This window comes from Amborella trichopoda, chromosome 3, assembly GCF_054954075.1.
Source record: "Amborella trichopoda isolate Santa Cruz 75 chromosome 3, AtrichopodaSantaCruz75HAP2 v2.0, whole genome shotgun sequence".
Taxonomy (NCBI): domain Eukaryota; kingdom Viridiplantae; phylum Streptophyta; class Magnoliopsida; order Amborellales; family Amborellaceae; genus Amborella; species Amborella trichopoda.
The window spans coordinates 20,533,359-20,549,221 of NC_142338.1; the positions used below are offsets into that span (position 1 = coordinate 20,533,359).

A 15,863-nucleotide genomic window follows, 5' to 3' on the forward strand; every position below is an offset into this window, starting at 1 on the left:
CAATGTTGCTCAATGGATTCCAACACATCATCAATGTAGACTCATAAATTTAGTGAAAGGATTAAAAATATCTTCATAATATTTTGAAATTCGAATGGTGAATTTCGTAATCCGAACGATGTGACATTCCATTCATAGTGCCTAAAGGGGACATTAAATATTGTTTTGTATCTATCTTTTTCAACAATTTGGATCTGCAAATATCCAGATTTTAGATCAAATTTTGAGAAGATACTGCGCATTGACAATCCTATCCACGAGTTCCCGTTTGTTTGGGATTGGATATCTTATCCATCTTAATGCCTTATTCAAAGGTTCATAATTGATAACTAACCGAGGGGCACTTCTTTCAATTTCCGAAGCCTTCTCAACATAGAAAGTTGAGCAACTCCATAGTGAGGGGCTTTTTCGAATAAGTTTTTTATTGAGTAAATCTTGTATTCCTTTCTTACAGATTTTTAATAGCCTACTATTCATTTGAATATGCCTTGCTTTAGTTGGAATTTTTCGCTCGTTAAAATTTGGTTCATACGGGAGTTCTACAATTTGTTGTTTTCTATCCCAAAAGGCATTAGGGATGTCAGCACAAATTTCCTTTTCAAGACTTATTTTAAAAGTACTAATCTCATGTTGGATTTTAGAAGATAACAATTTCTATTCAATTGTTTTATATTTGATTTCTTCTTTTAGAGAGAAAATAAATTTTTCTTTAGTAGAGATCTAGTTTTTAATATTATTTATTTCATGCACCCAAGGTTTTTCAATGAAGTCAAATTTTACTTCTTGTCTCTTAATTCTTTTTCAGAAGCAAAACAAGAAAAAAAAAAAAGAGAAAAAAAAATGCCTATGGTAGTGGTAACTGTAATTAGTTATATTTTTCATGGTCACGAGCATGCCAATATTAGCACCGATGGTGCGTAAATGTAACTCATTATTCAAATAACTATTCAGAGTTTCTAGAGCTCCTTGCAAGGCTTGTTGGAAAACTCGTTGTCAAACCTGATTCATCACTCTGTGTTGTTCAAAATGAATGCTTTCATTTTTGTAATTTTCTAATCGTTCTAAATTTTCATAAGCAGCATTAATCAAATTCCTTTTTTCTTGTTCTAATATCAAAGTAACCATTAACTCAAAATTCATCGGCTTCAATTTCCACTTTATGTAAGCAAGCCCCGGCCTTTTGCAAGCTACTCAATGGCTCCGACATAGTTGTTCGTAATCACTAATCAGACTAAAGATTCTCTATTTTCGATTATCTAATAAATCACTTAGTGAAAGTAACTTGTCTCCATATCAATTCCAGAACTTCTATGATCTCTTCCCAAAGCGAACATGAATATTTCTATTCATTTGGTTGTCACACTCAATTACTTATGGACACTCATGTATCTACCCTCTCTTCGTTCTACGATATCAAAACTGATAAAAGACCAAGATCCCTAGAGGGCTCTTCCTACCTGGTAACTGTCAGGAAAGTCGTTTCTTTTTTTTTATTATCTTTAAATCCAAAGAATTTTTATTCTGCATAGGTTGTCAATTCGACATTGGATAAAAAGTTGGAGTGCTTTTTTTTTTACAGTGAATTGTCACAATTATTCTATCGATATGAGAGTTCTATATTGGATAAATTACCAACTCTTCATTTTGAAACCATCTCTACTAATGCAGTGGTAGAAAGAGTACCTTATTGTGCCTAGACTTCACTTTAGTTTTAACCATGTAAATAGTCCTACATTCATGAAATGCTATAGTTCCTACTTATGAATTTTTATTTATTCAGAAGTAATTCGTTAGGATCATGCACCTTAATTCTTTTTTATTTATCTATTATTTTATAACTTATAACATAACATCATTTATAATCTGATTATTATATAATTATTAATTATTATTTTACAATTATTATTATTATAAGTATGAGTAATTATTATTATTTTAAATTATTACTATTTTAATGTGTGTGTGTGTATATATATATATATATATATATATATTAGTATAATAGAATTTAGCACATTAGTAGAATAGAATTTCTGTTCTATAGACAGAAATATTCCGTTATTAGAAGATGTATATGGTTATTCTAGAATGCAGCACAATAATGGTGAACTTAGAATTTAGTAAAAAATGATCTTTTCCTATAAATATTTTATGTACTTTGAAAAGGGTATTATGGTCTTTTCAAAATCATTCCAAAACTCAATTTCAAATTCAAAAAGATTCTTTTGACTTTTTGAATGATGATCGGACTTTAAAGGTCAGTTAAAATTACAAAAATGCCCTTCTTAAAATTTTCAAGTAAGCTGCTGTAATATACTTTTTTATATTTGTAAGGCCATTTGACGTAAAAAATTATGGAGTACTTAATTCTAATTGGGTCTCACACACCTCTCATGCCACTTTTATAATAAAAGAAACAATGAATATCTCAAGATATAATCTTCCTAGGGTTGTGTTGTAGCATGTATTCCAACTCCAGCCAATATACCACAAGCTCTAAATTTGTTAGTGGAGGTTGCGGGAGATTATGGTGTTCATCATGGATCTATCTATCTCGATTGGATTGGCTTCCAAAGATGAGAAAGAATGTATTTGATGTGTTAGGGTCTTATTTTGCAACTTAGTTTATTCGTTGTTATATTCATGTTTATTAGAGTTTTGCAGACGTGGTGTTATTTCTTGGGCTGTGTTTGTTTTGATTAACTCTTAGTTTCTTTCTCAATTCATTTGGGTCTCTTAAAGAGGCTCGTTTTTTATATATCCTTCATCTTTGCAAGTCTGCATTCTTCTGTTTTGAAAACACATATATGGATATTTGTGCTAGTCTCATTATTCGAATGGTATTTAATTTCCAATCCTATCTTCTTCTTTTATGAAATTCACTATGAATGTTATTTTATTGTATTCAGATCTTCCAGAGGATCGTTTTTATGATTGGGTTGCATTTAATGTGCAAGTGCGCATCTGGATGGCTTGTGATGCGTTTATGACCACAATTATGTAAGTATGAGATAGCTAAAATAATAATCTATATATATATATATATATATATATATATATATATATATATATATATATATATATATATATATATATATATATATATATATATATATATATATATATATATCGGTCCCATTAGATTTTGGGGTTGTTCAGCACATGTCCTAGTTCCCTTCCAAAACCCAAAAAAACTGGACCCAAAGGCTGTTAAGTGTGTTTTTATAGGGTCCCCAAATCACGGTAAAGGCTATAGATTCTATGACTTATCTAATGAGACGATCATTGAGAGTCTAGATGCACATTTTCATGATAGGGAAGGTTATTCATAAGAAGGTTGATTTCTATGCCCACCCAAGTGCTTCACTTATTTAGGAGAAGTCTATGAAAGAGTCAGTGAAGTGGAAAGTGATGAGCCAGCTACTAAGGTATCCAAAGCACAAGCAATGGCTGGAAGCCATGGAGAATGAAATGAAATCAATTAATGAAAACAAAGTATGGGAACTAGCCTGTCTTCCTCCAAATCGCAAGGCGATCAGATTGAAATGGGTGCTCAAGAAGAAATTAAATTCTGAGGGACAAATTGAAAATTATACGGCTAGACTAGTAGCCAGAAGGTGCAACCAGATGGAAGGCAGAAACTACCAAGACACCACCTGCTGCAAAACTAGTCCATTAGGATAATCCTCTCCATTACAATCCACTTAGATCTTGAGCTCCATCATATGGATGTCAAAACGACATTCCTCAATGGAGAATTAGAGCATGAGGTTTAATTGAGACAGCCTAATGGATTTGAAATTTAAAAGGAAGAGAATATGCTGTGTACAGGCTCTTTAAATCTCTCTATGGCTTGAAACAAGCATAGAGAAGGTGGTTTGACCAACCACGATTTACGCCCAATGAGGACGATTACTGTGTGTATGTTAAGGTCAGTGGGAGTGATATAGTGTTTTTATCATTGCATGTGGACGGCGTTCTAATTGTTAGTAACTCGCTAGGGCTAATCAAATAGACAAAGATTATATTATAATTGCCAGTAACCCTCTAGGATTAATCAAAGAGACAACAAAGGTTATATTGTTAGAAAAATTCGATATGAAGGATATGGGGGAGGCCTCATACATACTAGGAATTAAAATCATCAGAAATAGATCAATTAAATTGCTTCATTTGTCACAAACAACCTATTTCAAGAAAGTATTGGAGATATTTCACATAATTGATTGCAAACCTTTCAGCATACCTCTTGATAACATAATAAAACTACGCTTGAAGATGTGTCCCAAAGATGATGAAGAAAGAGCATACTGGAGAGAGTCCCCTATAGGAGTATTGTGGGATTTTTTATTTGTCTTACACAAGGGACCAGGCTAGACTTATTGAGTGTTGCCTTATGATTGGTGGTAGAAGGATAAGGAGGGACACCTTATGACAAGTAATAAGTGGATGTCCCCCTTGAAAGTGACTTCTCATATTACTTGAAGTAAGAACCAAGTTTTGTTTCAAGAAAGAGAATAAGAGGGGGGGCATCCCCGTGTTGTCTATTTCAAATTAGATGGTTGTGATGCCATGATTTCAAATTCAATGGTGATAAATGCCTTAAAAGTATAATTTGGGTTTGAAGGGCACTTAAGTAATTTTAGAAAATTTGGAGGTGAGACTTCTCATATTACTTGAAGTGAGAAGCAAGTTTTGTTTTAAGAGAGAGAATACGAGGGGGGGCATGTCCCATGTTTGTCTATTTCAAATTAGATGGCTGTGATGCCATGATTTCAAATTCGAAGTTAGAATGCTCGGGCTGTGTTGGTCTGAGGATGGTGATATCGAACCGCTCCAACTAATGAAAACACTACGGTCTGAGATCTGAAACCTCGAATTGCGAGTTAAGTTAAAACTTAAACCTCATACCTCTTTAATTTTTTTTTGCAAAATTGCAATCTGACCTTGGACTGCTTCAAATTTTTTTGCAAAATTGCGATCCGAGGATTCTAACCTCGGACTGCTCTCTGAGTCCCTTAAACCCCGAAAACCCCCAATTTTTGTTCGTATTCTCTCTCTCAACCCCTCTCTCTCTCTCTCTCTCTCTCTCTCTCTCTCTATACCTTCGACTTGAATGGGAGGATCTCCAGCACATTTCTTCAATTCCATCATTATTTGATAAACCAAGTGATTTTTTTTGTTTTTTCATACCCTATTTTAGTTAAAGTTTTTTAAGGGAAAGTTGGATTGTTAAATTGCAGGTTGCCATTCATTCAAAGGAGATAATTAGGTTTGCTAGAATGAATAATATCACCTGACATATAAGAAAAAATTATGAGGGTTTGGCTTTCTTCTTTTTGACAATCGAAAATGTGGGTTTCTAGACAATGAGAAAATATCGAAAATGCTTGAATCAATTGAAAATGAGAAAAAATTATGAGGGTTTGGATTTCTTCATTTTGACAATCGAAAATGAGGGTTTTTAAACAATGAGAAAAAATCGAAAATGCTTGAATCAATCTAAATGAGAAAAAATCGAATATGAGGGTTCTTTAAACAATAAAAAAAAAAAAAAAATTACTAGGGGCAATCAATAGAGCCATGAATTTCTTCATTTTGACATATGAGGGTTTTGGTTTGTTTGTTTGAATGTAGTGTAAAATCAATGGTTTTGGTGTTATATTTTCTTTTATACATGTAATTTATTTTTTAATTTAATTATTTTGTAATATGTCATGCTCAATGTGTAAAGGGAAAAGTTTATATAGAGCCTAAGCTCTAAACAATGAAATTAGAGCCTACCTCAAAAATTTCACTAGAATAGGTTGTTTTGATGCTCAAATGTCATCAAATTGATTATCTCGACATCAAGATGGATGGACATGAGCAGAAAATGGATTTCAAGTTTTGGAAATAGTGCATCTTATAACGCACATTTTGACCGTCAATTTTCAAGATTTTCATATTTTCATAGATATGCTTGATCTACACTATTTTTGAAGCTTTAAATTTTATAATTTAAGATGGAAGTATATTTTAAGGCTAATACAAAAACTTCAGTATTGAAACCATATTTCTCGATACTATTTGATGGTGGGCTCTAATTTGATTGTTTAGAGCCTCGGCTCTATACAAACCGCACCCATATGTAATTGCCCCTAGAAATTTATCGAAAATATCATGAAATCGTGAGTTAGGGTTTAATTAGAATGAAAATGTCAAAAATTCTTTGGTTTTATTTGTAATTTATCTTCTTTAACTACGCTACAATGGATTTTATGCATTTTGAAGAATTTGGGGGGACTGGGACTTTAAATTTATCTAGAATGCGTGAATCATATTTGATTTGCTGAGAATAGTGCGTTGATTTTACTATGAGAACATGAGAAAAAGTTGAATGGATGTTTTATGATTAGAGAATAGTGCTTTGATTTGATTATGAAAAGGTGATGCAAAGTTAAATGGATGGTTTAGGATTTGAGGATAGTGCTTTGATTTGTTTATGAGAACATGAAGAAAAGTTGAATGGAAAAGTTGAGAATAATGCCTTGATTTGATATTGTGACTTTGGTTTTATTTGCCATTGAAATATAACATGACCTATTTTTTCCTTGTTGATGGATGGTTTATGTAATGTTTATCTCAGGATATTTCACTTGAATTTCATGACTCTTTTTGAATCCCTGTTATAAATATTGTAGTGAAAGTGAGAGCTTGAACTAATGAAAAAACAAAGAAGTGATAATGTTAAAGTTAAAGTGATAATGAAAGTTTCAAGAGGTTTTTTGGTCATTATATTTTATCGAAAATTTATTTTTTAATATATTTTATAGGTGCACCCCAATGAGAAGATAGTGCATACCAAATTTCATATTCATACAAAAAATACTTTGAGACGTCGGATCTAAGATCTAACGGTGAGTGGCTCTTTTGATCAAAATTGGATAGTTGGATGGTAGAGGAAGCATATATCTTCTATGTAGTAGGGGAAGTATAGAAACCTTCCCAAGTTATCACTATCCATTCAGTAGGTTGGACAATGAAGGAGGGAGAGTGACATGCATGATCGAGTTTATGTTAAAATCGATGGGGTCCACTCTCCCTCCATCGCTAACCAACCTATAGATTAGATGATAAGAACCCTCGTGTTGCATTATGTATCACACTCTAGATATACAAGGTATGTCAAGGGAATATGAATTAGGAAATAACAAATAAATTTATAAAATCATAACATTATCGCTTTTTTGTTTTTTTCATTAGTTCAAGCTCTCACTTTCATTACAATATTTATAACAGGGGTTCAAAAAGAGTGATGAAATTCAAGTGAAATATCCTGAGATAAACATTACATAAACCATCCATCAATAAGTAAAAAATAGGTGATGTTATATTCCAAAGTCAGTCTCAAATCAAGGCATTATTCTCAACTTTTCTATTCAACTTTTTTTCATGTTCGCATAAACAAATCGAAGCACTATTCTCAAATCCTAAACCATCCATTCAACTTTGCTTCGCCTTTTCATAATCAAATCAAAGCACTATTCTCTAATTATAAACCATCCATTCAACTTTCTCTTATGTTCTCATAATAAAAGTAAAGCACTATTCTCAGGAAATCCAATATAATTCATGCAATCTAAATAAATTTAAAGTCCCGGCCCCAAAATTCTTCAAAAACCACAAAACCCACTGTAGCACAGTTAAAGAAGATAAATTACAAATAAAATGAAAGAAAATTTGACATTTTCATGCCAATTAAACCCTAACTCATGATTTCATGATACTTTCGGTAAATTTCTAGGAGCATTTATACATTGAGCATGACATATCACAAAATAATTAAATTAAATAATAAATTACATATATAAATGAAAATATAACACTAAAACCACTGATTTTACACTACATTCAAACAAACAAAAAAATCCTCATGTCAAAATGAGGAAATTCATGCTTTGTTGATTGCCCCTAGTAATTGTTTTTCTGATTTTTTATTGTTTAACAAACCCTCATGTTCGTTTTTTCTCATTTCAATTGATTCAAGCATTTTCAATTTTTTCTTATTGTTTAAAAACCCTCATTTTCGATTGTCAAAATGAAGAAATGCAAACCCTCCTAATTATTTCTCATTTTCAATTGATTCAAGCATTTTCGATATTTTCTCATTGTTTAGAAAAATTTTCGATTGTCAAAAAAAGAAATCCAAACCCTCATAATTTTTTCTCATGTCAGGTGATATTATCCATTCTAGCAACCCTAATCATCGCCTTTTGAATATCAGGTGATATTATCCATTCTAGCAATCCTAATCATCGCCTTTTGAATTAATGGCAACCCCCAATTTAAGAATTCAACTTCCCCTTCAAAAACCTTTAACTAATAGGGTATGAAAAAAAAACAATTCAGCTGGTTTTTCAAATCACGACGGAATTGCAGAAATGTGCCGGAGATCCTTTCGTTCAATTTGGGGCCGGTTGACAGTATATATATATATATATATATAAGGTGCGGTTTATATAGAGCCAAGGCTCTAAACAATCAAAGTAAAGTGCACCTTCAAATAGTATTGAGAAATGTACTTTCAATACTGAAAACCTTTGTGATAGCCTTAAAATATATTTTTGTCTTTAATTATAAAATTTAAAGCTTCAAAAATATTGTAGATCAAATGGATCTATGAAAACTTGAAAATTTTGAAAATTGACGGTCCAAAAATTCGTTACAAGATGCACTATTTCCAAATCTTGGAGTCAATTGTTTTCTCATGTCCATGCATCTTGATGTCAAGATGATCAATCTGAGGATATTTGAGCATCAAAACAACGTTTTCTAGTGAAATGTTTTAGGTGGGCTCTAATTTGATTGTTTAGAACCTTGGCTCTATATAAACTTTTTCCATATATATATACACACACACACATACACATACACACACACACACACACACACACACACACACACACACACACACACATATATATATATATATATATATATATATATATATATATATATATAGATGTAGATATATATATATATATATAGATATAGATATATATATACAGAGAGAGAGAGAGAGAGCGAGGTTGAGAGAGAGAATATGAACAGAAATTCGGGGTTTTCAGGTTTTAAGTGAATCAGAGAGCGGTCCGAGGTTAGAATCCTCATATCGCAATTTTGCAAGCCCGAGGTTAGAATCCTCATATTGCAAGTTTGCAAAAAAAATTAAAGCAGTCCGAGGTTTAGGTTACCAGATCGAAATTTAACTTAACTCACAATCTGAGGTTTCAGATCTCGGATCGTAGTGTTTTCATTACTTGATGGGGCGGTTTGATATCACCATCCTCAGACTGACACTATCCGAGGATTCTAACCTCGAACCGCAATTGGTATGACTTAAAAACCTTTAGCGGTCCTCGAGGATTCGAACCTCGAACCATATCGTCGGGCTCTGCCCTACCAATGGAAATTATAAAAAGAAAAATAAATAAATTTGGCTAGAAAAAAAAAAACATAGTCGGTCAAACCGACCTTAGTTGTAATATTCGCTTATAAGAGGAGCAAACCGTATTTTACGTATTTATATAGGATCCGTATGTAAGTAACTCAAAAAACTATGCTAAAATAGATCATTTACATGCTTAAAAAGATCATTTCTTAGGTTTCATATAGAAAGAACAAATTACTATGGCACTGCTATTTGTTTTTCGTTGGTTTTTATGCATCAGAAAAATTTTATTGGCTTTTTATCGTGACCATCTATTTTATTATGGTAATATTTGGAATTTCAGTGCATAAAAAATGTAAAGAGCATTTGTGAACTAAATTTCATAATTGCATGTGCCATGTAGATATACAGTTGATGCATGTGTTCATAATGCTTTATGATATACTTGTTATACTAAGTTAGGATTCGTCTTTCAATGGTAAGATTATTCTGTCAGGAACTCCTTGGAGACTGTAGATGAAATAGTTATTGTATTTTTTATGAATTTGCAGATACTAATTAGTGTTCCATTGTACAATAATGTCTTCTACATCACACATCCTTTGGTTATGTGATGGTCGTAATACTTAATAAGGAATATACTAAATCAATAAGACATTTATCTCTATCGCAGATACTAGATGTTTAGCATCATACATCCATTGGTTCTCTGATGGTCATAATACTTATAAGGAATGGACTAAATCAGTAAGTCAATCTGTCTATTGCAGGTACTAGATCTCTTTAACAGCAGCGTGGATGCATAAAATATGGACAGTGAGTGGTCAATGGAGAAAGTCCTTCAAGTCATTATTAATTGCCGATTTTGGCATGGTGATGGAAGGAATGTAGAATTCTACAATAATCTAGTAAGAGTTAGATTATGTTGGGATCCTTTTTTTTTTTCTTTTTGAAGAAATCCTCCAATTGCTTGATCTTTTAATTGATATGGACTTTTTGTCCTTTCCATCTTTGCTTTTCTCTATTTGCAAAAACATTTCAAGTTGGCCTATCATCTGTTTGGGTAGCTGGATTATTTTTTGTTGATCTCTGCACCACACAGTTGTGGCCTTCTCTTATAGATCAGATTAAGCTTAAGACTACACAAAAAGATGATGAAGATGGAGGCTTCAGTGTTACTATTTTCTCACCTCCAAGCCCTTTTGAAGGCTTGGTAGGGACACACCAACTCTTTGCAATTCATTCATGACTAGCTTTCTCACAAGATCTTCAGGTGGTTCTGTTTATATAGCAAACATCTGCCTTAACAATTGCACACACCTTGGGTTACAGTTGAAACAACCATTGTTGATTTTACATAAGCTTATGATGCAGAACTTCTTTACTTCTTGCTCTTTGTGCCATGGCTCAGGGTTTTATTATGTTGTAGTCTTTGTTTCTTAATATAGTGGAAGGCAGTTTGTTATGTGAACGTGTGTTGTGTTCATTGCTTGCTTTTACTTTTAAATTGGGTCATTTTGTTCATGTCGATGAGGGAGAGAGTTTTGACATTTGTGTGTTTTCTTGTTATATTGTACATTATAGAGAGGGAGTGTGTGTTTTCGTTTGTGTTATTTCTTGTTAATATTGTACATTGGAGAGAGAGCGCATTTCTATACTGGGAGAGAAAAAGAAAGAATTTTTATTTTTTCTTGCTTGCTTTTACTTTTAAATGGGTCTTTGTATAGCCATTTGCTCATGTCGACTAGAGAGAGTTTACATTTGTGTTTTTTTTTGTTATAGTACGTTATAGAGAAAGAGAGTGGGTGTGTGTTTTTGTTTATGTTTTTTATTATTATTAAGACAAAGTATAGGATGAGACCATTTACCTTTGGTAAAAGGTGGTCACATTAATCTTGACTATTGGATGTGAAATTGGTTGGCTGCAATTATTCCACTGACCAAGCTCAAACTTCAAAAGAAACTTTCTCGAACTTTGTGACACATCCAAGCTATCAAATTTCACATCAGATAGTTGTAAGTAATTCTGACTGCCTTGTATGAAAGATAAATGGTTTCATTGTATACAATCCCTATTATTAATGTACATTATAGAGAGAGAGAAATCTCCTTTGCAGTTTTTCTTATTATTGTACGTTGTATTTTGTCGAGAGATAGAGAGATCTTCTTTGAAAAAAGAAAAAAATGAAATGAAAAGTAAAAAGCCAAATGGGCCAGGCTGAGCTTCTTTGAAGATTTTTGGGTAGGCTGTCTGGCTCGGCCCAGAAAATATATTTCGGGCCCAGTCGTGTTGGGCCTATGGGATTAACATCGTGTCGTGTCAACCTTTGGCAGCCCTACCTCCATTGCTTTGACATCGCCAAGTACGAGGCCTTAATAACTAGACTTGAGAATGCCGCTGAACTTCGATTCTAAATATTGTGGGTTATTGGGAACTCTCTTCAAGTAATAAATAAGCCAAGCTCAAAGAACATGGAAAGTAAGAGAATAAAAATTGATATCTTTTCGAGAAAGAGTGGAGAAATTGGCAAAATACTTTGAATATGTAACTTTCCAACATGTTGCAAGGTTAAGCAATAGATTTGCCGACACCATAGCTACCTTGGCTTTGATGGTTAATGGTACGTTGGGAGTTAGTATAAAGCCATTATGCATCAGGCACACCTGAAGTGATTCATGATAAGATATAACAAAGTTTTATGTTGACTGTCTATTTAACACATCCTACTTCTTTTACTTAAGCTTGGGATGGGTTAAAGAAATCTCAATGTCTTCACCCTTATTACACCAACTCCCATTACAAATATACAATTCAAAAATCACAATTAATATGAAAACTTATTAGAACTCGGAAAATGAATGTCAGAGTTTGTGCTCAGATCCAGTTGGTCTCACGGCATTTAGAGAGACTAGTAGATAAAGCTTAAGCAGAATTACAAAAAGGCTTAGGCAAAAATACAAACCAAAAATTCAAAATTCAAAATTCAAAACCACAACAGCATACAAACATTTAAGGTAATGTCAACCTTCGTGCTAGGACTAACTTGTGATACATCAAATTTCACCAACCACTCAAATGCATCTCCAAAAACATCATCCAACATCTTTATTAGGCATGTATAAGAATTGAAATATTGCAATTTGATTACATTATGAATAATGCTAATTACTAAATGAAAGACTTCCACTAGCTTGCTGCCGTCACAAACCTATGTAGACTGCAAACTGGAATGCTTGTACGCTACATATTGTAGTATAAGATCATTTCAGGTTATTTTTATTCGTAAATGACTTGAATAATGTTCATCAAATGTCTTTTCGGAGACATCCGATAAAATTGGAACGATACAGAGAATATTAGCATAGCTCTTGCGCGAGGATGAAATGCACAAATCGAGAAATAGTCCAAATTTGTAAGGCATCGGGTTTGGGTCAAAACGGTAGAGGTCGGGTTTTCATAGCACAATTTTTCAAGTTCCATTCCTATGTAACTTTGTTGGAAAAAAAAAACAATAATGCACGTCAAATGGCCTCATTTGGACACGACCACAATGAAGGTAGAGCCCCTTAGGTAGGTCCCTTTGTTATGGTAGCTCATTCCCTGTCTCCAGGATTTTCAGGAGTTTGCTCCTCAACTGGCCTCCTGGGATTGAGCTCTTTCTCTCCTCACAAGTGGCGAACCTGATGGACGGGGAGACCAAGCCTGTCAGAGATAGGGACCAAGTATATAAGAAATCTTTTGATGGGGTCCTCTTGAGATGTATATAAATCATCCGGAAGTTGACAAAATACTTTGAGAATTACACAATGAGAGAGGACCTTGGGGCAGCAGCCTTAGCCCAAAAGATTCAGGCATCAAGGATACCACTGATATATATATATATATATATATATATATATATATATATATATATATATATATATATATATATATATATATATATATATATATGAAGCAGTTTTTTATAGAACCGAGATTCTAAACAATCAAATTAGAGCCCACCTCAAAAATTTCACTAGAGGAAGTCATTTTGATGCCCAAATACCCTCAATTGATCATTTCGACATCAAGAAGCATGGACATGAGAAAAAAAATGTATTTCAAGTTTTGTAAATAATGCATCTTGTAATGCATTTAAGACCATCAATTTTTAATATTTTCAAGTTTTCATAGATCTTACATAATTTTTTAAGCTTTAAATTTTATAATTAGAGATAAAAATATAGTTTAAAGCTATCACAAAGATTTTCTATAGTGAAACCATATTTCTCGACACTATTTGAAGGAGGGTTTTATCTTGATTGTCTAGAGCCTCGGCTCTATACAAACCACACCTATATATATATATATATATATATATATATATATATATATATATATATATATATATTAGAGTTCTTTTAAAAATACCCAACTAGAGCCCTAAAACCGAATCGGCCAGTGCCCGGTTCCAATTTGACCGACCGATTTCGAGTTGGGCTGGCTGAGTTTGTGAATATTGCCTTAACATTGTAGAAAGTGCCCATGAGTTCATTAATAGTCTTCACTACTTAGATAGGGGCCTCGCATAAGATTAGCACATCATCGGGTATATATCAGGTGAGTAAGTACATAATCACATCCTAAGGGGATTGCCTTAGGGAGGAGTTATTGAATACCGCCATATCAATTTGGAAGCCTAAAAAATCCATCACCAACAGGAAGAGATACATGGATAGAAGGTCACCGTGTCAAGGACCCCTCTTAACCTTGAAATAACCTTTAGGTATGCCATTGTATAAGATAGAGAAGCAAGGGGTAGTGATATAATGTGAAACCAATTTATGTAAATTGAAGGGAATCACAATGCAACAAGCCTTTTAATATCCTAAGAGACCCATTTGTAAGCACTAATTAAGTCAAGTTGTAAGCACATTTTTCGTCTCGTCATTGTATTATAGCACATAGATATGAGTCCTTTAGCCATGAGTAGGTTGTCCGTGATGAGTCTTCCTTTAAAGAAAGCAAATTGGCACCGGTGGATTAAGTCAGTTAAGACCCTTCTCAGCCTGTTTGCAACAAATTTGCTTATTATCCTATAGAACCTGTTTGCAACAAATGCAACATGGTCCATTGCGACTGAAATCCTTCATGTGGCTTGGAGATTTTGTTTTTAGTATCAAATATATGAAAGTAGAATTAATCTTTTTTAAGAATTTTACCCTCTTGAGACAATCATTCAACACAAAGAAAACATCCTTTCTAAATGACATCCTAGTTGAACTTGTAAAATTCCATGCCAAGGACCGGAAGGTTGCTTTTCACTTCCCAAATGCATTTTTTATTTCCTCGAGCATGACATCTTTCCAGAGTTCTTCCTTTTGTAGATTTGTTACATTGGTCTCCATGAGATTGTCATGTGCCAAATTGACCAAAATCTCTCAAGTCATAGTCTTATGGTGCTAAGAGCTTCTCAAAAATGGAAATGATATGCATCTCTAGGATATTAGCAACAGTTATTTGGCTAACCAAGGAATCTTTTAGGTATGTGATCCTATCATTTCTCTGCCCTATAATTGTGGATGGATGAAGAAACATAGTGTTAGCATCCACATCCTTCAGCCAGGTTTCCCTTGATTTTCTCTCCTCTCGTAGCAGAAGTTGTTACAAGTTTGAAGTGCAAGCCCTTGTTGGATTTGGTGCTATCCAAAACCATCCACATAAGGAAATCCTATATTACGTAGAATTGAGATATTTCCTTATATATATCGCTTGGTCTTTCGATATATATGTAAGATCTATAGGAAGTTTCCAATTTAGTATGGAAATCTAAACTTATATTTATGTGTGTGAGAATTTTTGTATCCTATTTGGGTCATCATATGAGAATGGTGGTTCCTCTAGAGAGAGAGGAGAAATGCCTCATGTACATAAGATGCAATGTTTCTTTTTTGAAAGAAAAGAGCTTCCTATGGAAAGAAACATTGTGATGATGCCTCTTGTAGACTCCTGAAGATTGATATACTTGTTTATTGTAGAGAAGCGGTTTCTATTGAGATTTTGGGTTATTTCCCATTTTAGTTAGAGATAGTCAGTTTCTCGTTGCTCTCACTTCTCAATCTGGTGTTGTCAGTAATGGTTGCCAAAAGTAAAAATAAGGAAAGAAGAGTGGTTTAAAAGGGGTTTGCTCAACTCAATTTTTTGTCGAAGGTTATAGAGGTAACTCTATATTCCAAAACCTTTGATGTAGCTTTCATTGGTATCGTAGATTTTAGTTTGTCATGCCTGTGGATGTAGCCCTCCTGGGTAAACCACGTAAATATTTGTGTTTTTGTCATATGTGTTTAATGTTTTATTTCTCATACTTTATTTGCCAAAAATCAACCCATTGGGTTTAGAGCTTCCACGCACAACAAGTGGTATCAGAGCCTGGTTTAGGGTTTTCAGTAT

The 15,863-nt window shown here is 33.3% G+C and overlaps 1 long non-coding RNA gene and 1 other non-coding gene across 16 annotated transcripts in view; both read left to right on the forward strand.

Moving 5' to 3' along the window:
• LOC105420735 (uncharacterized) overlaps positions 1-15,863 on the forward strand; it is a 154,462-nt gene that overhangs the window by 93,042 nt on the left and 45,557 nt on the right. For 12 of the 15 annotated variants that reach the window (XR_016050934.1, XR_016050933.1, XR_016050935.1 and 9 more), the window contains 2 exons: positions 2,910-3,000; positions 10,204-10,341. This is a non-coding gene — a long non-coding RNA (uncharacterized LOC105420735). Of the gene's footprint in view, positions 1-2,909; positions 3,001-10,203; positions 10,899-15,863 lie in introns of those variants that run through there. The other 3 variants (XR_016050942.1, XR_016050925.1, XR_016050922.1) reach the window with 2 other exon arrangements.
• Positions 12,746-12,848, forward strand: LOC148782802 (U6 spliceosomal RNA). Its single transcript, XR_016053147.1, has one exon. It is a non-coding gene; the product is annotated as a U6 spliceosomal RNA (small nuclear RNA).